We start from the raw sequence: 8,216 nt of genomic DNA, 5'->3' as shown, positions 1-8,216 counted from the left end.
AAGGTGGGGAGTTATATGGGAGGCAGGGTTTGAGGGTCGGCACGAAATTGTGGGCCGAAGGGCCTGTAATGTCCTGTACTATTCTGTGTTCTATCAAACTCCACTCCATCTAAACCCCTAGCACTACGGAGATGCCAATCGATATTTGGGACATTAAGATCTCCCATCACGACAACTCTGTTCTTCTTACACCTTTCCAGGATCGGTTTCCCGATCTGCTCCTCGATGTCCCTGTTACTATTTGGCCGCCTATAAAAAACACCCGGTAAAGTTTTTGACCCGGTTCTGTATCTACAGAAAGGAGTAACTAGCGGCGTCACGGGGAATGACTAGCTTCATGAAGATTTTGCACATTTACTTGTACACGCAATCTGGACTGAGTCTCTCACTTTAACGTTTATACAGCCTGAGTGTGTTGGGACGTTACGTTGACAGATATTACTGATACCCGTCTCAGAGTCGGCGTATAATTAATGAACACATCCGTAGCCTTCAAATAGAACACAACCCAGAGGTGTTGCTGTTCATATTGGATGGTTTTGATGAATTCAATGACAACATTGATTTTGCTGACAGCCGGAGAGACAGAGAACCCCAATACACATGCACAGATCCTGCATTCCGGTGCAAGATGTCTGACATTGTGTACAGTTTAATCCAGGGCATGCTGCTCCCAGGGTGTTCAGTGCTGGTGACCACCCGTCCCACTGTGTTATTGACGACGCTGAACCTAAGTGAAATAAACTGGGAGATTCAGGATTGAAACTGATGTCTGCGTCTCTGAGGAACCCGGAGTGTAAAATACAGACACTGGTGTTAAGTACCTGACTTTGGGAGATTGCGTACAGAGTCACTGGGTGTTTGACACTGAATATTAATGTGATCAGTAATTGTGTTACTGATAAACACTGGGAATTTGTACCGTCTCCTGTCTCTTTGTGTCCTTCACCCTCACTCTCTCTCATCTTCAGGCTGCCCAGTATCTGCTTCACAGATTCTGGTGCCGAAGATCTCGTCTCTGCTCTTAGTACAAACCCATCAGTGACGGTGCTGGATCTGGTATCAAGTTGACTGACAGGCTGATCTGTCCCCGCTCTCCACAGCCTCATATTGACCCTCCCGATCGGATGAGTGTTTGTGTTACCAATGTGATAAAATTTCAGCCGATCCGTGGGTTTTCTGGCAATATTTGTCAATGAGTGTTATTGAAACATTAACCCACTGTCCTGTTACTGACACTGTTGTGTAATCTGTTTATTTCATCTGTATCCTTCCATCTGTTTTAGTCTGCAGTACAATCAGTTCAGTCAGAAATGGAAGAAGGAACTGAGATCTCTGCAGGAACCCAGACCCGAACTGAGAGTGAGTTGTGAACATCCGAATGTGTGAACCGTGGTTTGGGATTGGGACATTTTGGCCGCTTCCCCGCCGACCCATTCAAAGCCATCCTCCCCTTTAACGGCCGCGCTCCGGGTTTCATTCCCAACTGTTCCATCGGACCCCAGCTCCAGCCGAACGCTGTGACATTGATGCAGCCCCGCAGAGAGGCTCATTCCTCATCCTCTTATCACTCACGGGGTCAGACACACAGTGAAGCTCATTCAGCCTCGTCTCCTCAGACACTGAGTGAAACTCCCTGCACGTTCTATTAAGCATTCCGGGGATCACAAACACAATGGAACTCGTTCCGCATCATCCCATCAAACACGCCCGACCCACAGAGTGAAGCTCCCTCCGCATCATCCCATCCCACACTCCTTGTGTCCGAAACAGAGAGCAGCTCCATCCGCATCATCCCATCCCACACTCCTTGTGTCCGAAACAGAGAGTAGCTCCATCCGCATCATCCCATCCCACACTCCTTGTGTCCGAAACAGAGAGTAGCTCCATCTGCATCATCCATCACACATTCCTCGGGTTCAGACACAGAGTGAAATTCCGTATACACCGTCCAATCACTCACCCCGGGGTCAAACACTAAGTGACGCTCTTTCCGCATTCTAGCTTCAAAAAAAAACCGGGGTCAGACAGAGGGTGAAGCTCCCTCCACACCGCCCCACCACACACTCCAGGGCTCAGACACAGAGTGAAGCTCACTCCCCACCGTCTCATCGCACACTCCAGGGGTCAGACACAGAGTGAAGCTCCCTCCACACCGTCCAATCACACACTTCCGGGGTCAGACAGAGAGTGAAGCTCCCTCCACATCGTCCCATCACACACACACGTGCTCAGATACAGAGTACAGCTCACTCCACACTGTCCCATCACACTCTCGACATGTCGAAAACAGTGAATCTCCTTCTACAGCGTCGCCATGGATGAAATGATTAAGCAGTGGATGAACATGATCTTCTATCGACATCCCCTCAATCGGAGCAGAGTAGATGTCGACAGGAAGCGTCCAAAACCTGTTTCAATGTTGGAGACCTCCTTCCAGAAACGGAGTGGTTGCTTGTGGTAAAAGGGTGTCAGGTGGTTAGCACAAAAATATCAAAATTACACAACAAAAGTCCAACAAATTCAAGACGATAAAAGTAGAAAATGCCGAGGAAAGCACAGAAGCTATCCAACACATTACAGAGTCCTACAACAGTTTAATTCAGTCTGATTTCTTACACAGGCAGAAATCAGTGGTAAGAGTCATTCACCAAAACCGTGCTTTACAATACAAACGCCTGATACTGAAGGTACTATATATTAGTATAAATACAGTGATAATAAACTTGCGACTGTACTGGGATGAATGCAGAGGAGATTCGACATTTATTTTCCTCGGGTGGAAATTTAATCGAAATCGTCAGGTGAGATGACAATCTTTCCCTGGAGCAGAGTGGGCATCTGGGTTTTCCATAGGAATTTGCACGATTATAATCAGAATGCATGATTTCTGCGGTGTTACATATTTCTCAACTATAGGGTTTTCTAACGCGAAGGACAAGTGTAAGGTTTACTGTAAGTTCGTGCGGACTGTTGACTTTCTTTTTCGTTTTATTCTTGTGCAAAAGTAACGAATGGCTTACATATCTGCCGAATTGGTCTTAAATGTCCTCAGATCCTGAACAGCCCTATCATTGTCTAAAGGGGTGTGGCTGTAACGGGAGCGGGAGTATGGCGAAGAAAATGCTGGAAAGAGCTGAGTAATTGTTAGGAGGTGGAGGTCGCGGGCTGCGGATGCCGAAGAGTCTGTTCCCGTGCTGTGTCTATCTCGGGCTATAAAACAGTTTATTTCTCACCTCTGCCTCGTTCTCCGGTGACCGTCAGTTCCATAGTAACAAGATGAAAACACTGCGACGGCCTCTGTGAAGATCTCTGTGTCTGACTGTCAGAGCGTTGAGCAGTAGTATTAACACGAACGTGAGTAATGGCATTAGAACTATGGTAAACCAGTTATATCCCAACCACCCGGGATCCCTATAGTAGCCTGGCTTCGCAATACAGTCCCAGGGTATATTCTCAATCACTTTCACAGACTGATATATGAAAAAGACGGGCACATTTTTAACACTGAACAGAACGCCGGTTGTTGTCAGAACCACAGCCGCAATTTTCCCGGTGCAATACTTCGCTTTCCGCTTCTGACAACAGATGGCGACAAACCGATCAAATGTAAACATGACGGTGAACCAGACAGAACAGTCACTAGCTGCCTGTCCCAGGACAGAGATCGCACTGCACACGGGGGTAATGTCCAGGAAAGTCCCGGGTAAGTGATAATAACTGACGCGCCACAATATGACCTGAAAGATGATGGTTAGTAGATCCGCCGTTGCCATGGCCACCAGGTAGCGAGTGGTGCAGGTAGAGAGGCCGCACTTTCCCCGGGACAGGATCACAATCGCCACTAAATTCACTGGGGGAACAGCAAACAGAATGAGTGAATTACTGTCTCACCGATCAGTGGGTCTCAGGGAAAGGACAAGCTGGAAATTGAGAACAATCACATTGTGCAGACAACTCATTTCTGGGGGTTTAAAAGGAGTAATGCGGGAATCCCAGATCCCTCTCACGAATGCATGCGGGGTGAACGGAGAAGGTACTCGATACTGGAAAACGAACAAGGTTTGGGAAGGAGGCGTTTTCAGCGGATCGCCGAGAGCGATTGAGATAAATCAATATAAATCGCCCCCCGTCAGGTTTTGGACTGATGTGTAAAACCTGGGTACCTCGGCAACTTTCTCAGCGATGCTGATTACCGCGTTCCTGTCACCTATGTCCTGGCACTCTCACTGTGCAGCGAAGTCCCGCTCCCTCCACCTCTGTCCATCTACAAAGTTCAAAGCAAATTCATTTCCACCGTTCCAATGCCTGCGTCTCCTTCTTGACCCCCCGTTTATCACCCGCACACAGCACCCCCCCCCCCCCCACCACCCACCTCCGTTTTGATGGCTTCTTTTAAATTCCGCAACTACCCTTGGCTGGGGTTCCTTCACACGCTCTCAACGAATCCGATCAGAAAGGCTCAATATTCGTTTTTGAGGTTTATGCTCGACCCGCTGAAGTTTAAACTATTTTGCACGCTAGTGCTTATATCATCAAATACAGTGTAGGTACTCCAAAAGGTCTGCCCCGTTTGGGGCCGCTCCGAATTACTTCAGCATTATTCTAAATGTTCCGAAGCATATTGTACAAGAGCGGAGTATCGCGTGCACCTTACCCCATCTGACCTCTAACGGACACCGCTGGGCTTGCTCTTAACTCCTGCTTCACTTCACGGATAACAGGGCGTGGTAATAAACCCTGGTACAAAACACGCACACAGGCCCTGACTTGACTTATATTCGGAGTCTGACTTACAAATGAATTGACCACTCTCCCCTGAATCACAAAGTCCATTCGCTTCCCGCTCTCCCTTCAAATTTGCAGGTATTTCTCTAATCAGAGCACAATACCTTGAATTTTGAATTTAAAGCACGTTGCTCTGATGAAACGGTATTAAACCAAATAGCCGTAAAGGTGGCGAGCGCGCTGGACTATCGGGGTTTACTTGACAGCGGCTTTGCATTGATAAATCACAACTGCCTGCTATGAATCTACAACATGAATCCATCTACCCGATCTTCCTCTCTACGGCCGCTTCAGCTGCCGGTTTACTTCCAGCAGAAGCCATGAATTAAAAAGCAAGGGAACTTCTGAAGGAACGCAGAGATTGGTCGCAATGTGAACACCGCACTCTCTGATACTCCGACATCACAGCGCTGCCAGTCACTGAACGAGTCCACGGACCGCGCACACAAAACTTAAAATGTTAATTTGCTTGTGCTCTTACCAGGAACACCGATCACGGCAATGACCAAGTACCATATCTTCCTCACACGGTAAAAGGTTTCACGCATGCTGTCTGATATTCACCCTGTCTTCTAGCTGTCCGCGATCTCGCTGGAGAAGCTCTGAGCTGTTGAATCCGCCCGCTCATTCATTTATACTCGCTCCATCGCACGAACTATTTAATATCACACAAGACTGACGTGTTTTCCAACAGTTGGGATTAAAATAAACATGATGTCATTCAAGTAAATTACCAAATGTGATGAGGTATGAAAAGTTTGACACGAAATTACAACATCTCAAAGATGAAGAAATTACGATTGGAGAAGTCAGTGAATGTTGTTGTGAGACAATCTCAGACTCATCTCGGTTTCACGATTGTTATTGTTGATCTTGTCCATTCCGAGGATCCATGGACTTTGTCAACATAGACCAATATTAAACTGTCAATGGGCTGTTCTGTTTCACTCTGGGAATTGTCTCGATATAGATCTTGCAACAGAAATATAAAATAAAGAATAAGATATTTGTAAGTTCCTGTAACATAGTGAAGAACCTTAAACTGATATCACATCCAGGCTTACACAGCTACTGAATGCACGTAAACGTTTAATCAAATTTACTGCAACACGCACAAAATGCTGGAGGAACTCAACAGGTTAGACAGCATCTTTGGAAAAGATTAATCTGTCGACCTTCCTGGCCAAGACCTTTCTTCAAATTAATTAACACTTCGTCGCTCCTCACCACCATCAACAGAAGCGAGATTTCCCAGTGGCAAACCATTTTCTTTCCGATCCCCGTTCACGGTCCGATATGTCGACCCGTGGCTTCCTCTCGTGCCACAATGAGGCTACTCTCAGGCCGGATGTGCTACACCTCAAATTCCGTCCAGGTAGCCTGCAATCTCATGGCAAGAACATCGATGTCCGTTGAGTTCCGGTATTTTCCCCTCCTTCCTTTCCCCACTTCGGCCTCTTATCGCTCCGCCTGATCTGCCTATCGCCTTCCGATGACGCCCCTCTTCCTTCCCTTTTCCTTGGATCCACTCTCCTCTCCTATCAGCTTCCTTCTTCTGCAGCCCTTTGCCTTGTTCACCTATCATCACCCGGACATTTATTTCGCCAACCTGGCAACACCCATTCCCTTCTAGCTTGTCCTTCCCTCTCCCCAAGCGGTTCTTATTCTGCCATCTTCCTCCTTCGTTTCTACTCCCTGATGAAGGGTCTTGGCCCGAAACGTCGTCTGTTTGTTCATTTCCATAGATGCTGCCAGAACTACGGAGATACTCCCAGCGTTTTATATGTGAATATAATTGATATACATGCAGTTTTTCGTGTAGTAAACCAGCGGCCACCAATGCTCGCACAGGTATGAAGCAAAGTAATTCAACCGCCGTACACATCACCCACGAATTTGTGTATATGTGTAAACCGACATAGCATCTGCATTCATTACATTTGTAACAACAATTGTTTGGCAGATGCGCTAAATTGCTAGCGTTGTTGATAGTGTTGTAGACAATGGCATTTGCCTATTTGACACTTCCATGGTAAACACAACACAACATTGTTTATTCTGTTTTTATGTTCCTAATATCCCACCTCGATTTCCTTATGTATTGAATGGTCTGAACAGAATGGCTCATGAGAAGAGCCCTTCATCAATGGGTCGTCGGTTGTGGGATTAAATTAGTCATTTTGTCAGCTAGTCAGCGAAGGGCAGACCGGGGTCAATATTGAGGTACGAGGTTACTTTTCATGGGTGAATATGGCTGGGAAATTCACAAAGAGTGACGGGGTTCTCGGGAGTGCTGATGCGGACAGGAAGAAAGAAATGGAAGTCCAAACATCAATAAAGGTATGAAAGCAGATTTACAATGGGGCATACAATACGTTCTGAACAGATGCCATCACCGACGGGAAAAGTCATGATGCAATAATATATAATAGTAGTCTGATTTTCTGCTCCCCATGAGTGATGGACGTGATTGCTGTGGAGCCGCTGCACAAGTGTTTCACCAGGAAATTGCCGAACATGGAACATTTCCGATATCAGCGGAGAATCTGTCATTCTCTTGAAGCGGAGGACCAGGGGGTGTTACACACAGCAGCTAAACCATTAACGGGGATTCACTTTCTGCACACTCTGCTACTTTGGAGGTGTTCTAACAATTTTTCTCTTTCACACCTTGGAATGACATCGTAGCGATACACACTTTTGGGAAAAATAATGTGGCCAACATTGTCAAATGCCTAAGGACAACACTGGCCGATCTATGGAAGGGAGTAAAGTGGCGGCATTGGTTAACGTGGTGTAGTGACAGGCGAATCACATCCAGAAAATCGCGAGAGTTCCTCGAGGATGAAATGCACATTGTGGAAAGCGACTGTGTTATAAAAGAAGATTAAATACCTGTGTGTTCGCCCAGTAAGTTTGTACCCGCTACAAAGAGTCAACGCATAGGGAGGGTAAAACTGGAGGAAAGTAATCCACGCTGGCCGGGCGCTCCTCGTCATCCTGATATAACCTTCAAGATCTCAGCTTTGGGTCATTCACTTCCGCGATGGCTGGTCTCCACAGAGTTGTCGCTGCATGTACTCCTGAAAACCTCTATTCCTCTCTTTCCCTTATCACACTAATCTAATAGCTGTCAGTGTCGTTGACTCAAACTTTATGGTCCTTTCCTCCGACATGTGATCTTGGGAACTGATTTTGTCCTTCCCAACTCAGACTGGTTCAAGCCAGACACTCGGATCAGACCACCAGGTCACAGACTGTTCCTTCTCATCTAAAAATGGTTTGCTTTCGATCATCAAAAACAAAACAACTCATTGTGTCCACCTGTAGTTGTTTTGATGAAGCCATCCCTGAGAACGGACCTCCATTCCTGCGATCACATGGCAAGAACAAAAGCATCTTCTTTGTCTATTTCCATTGCCTTTGCC

Source organism: Hemitrygon akajei, unplaced genomic scaffold, assembly GCF_048418815.1.
Source record: "Hemitrygon akajei unplaced genomic scaffold, sHemAka1.3 Scf000092, whole genome shotgun sequence".
Classification (NCBI taxonomy): Eukaryota; Metazoa; Chordata; class Chondrichthyes; order Myliobatiformes; family Dasyatidae; genus Hemitrygon; species Hemitrygon akajei.
This window is presented reverse-complemented; position numbering follows the sequence as displayed.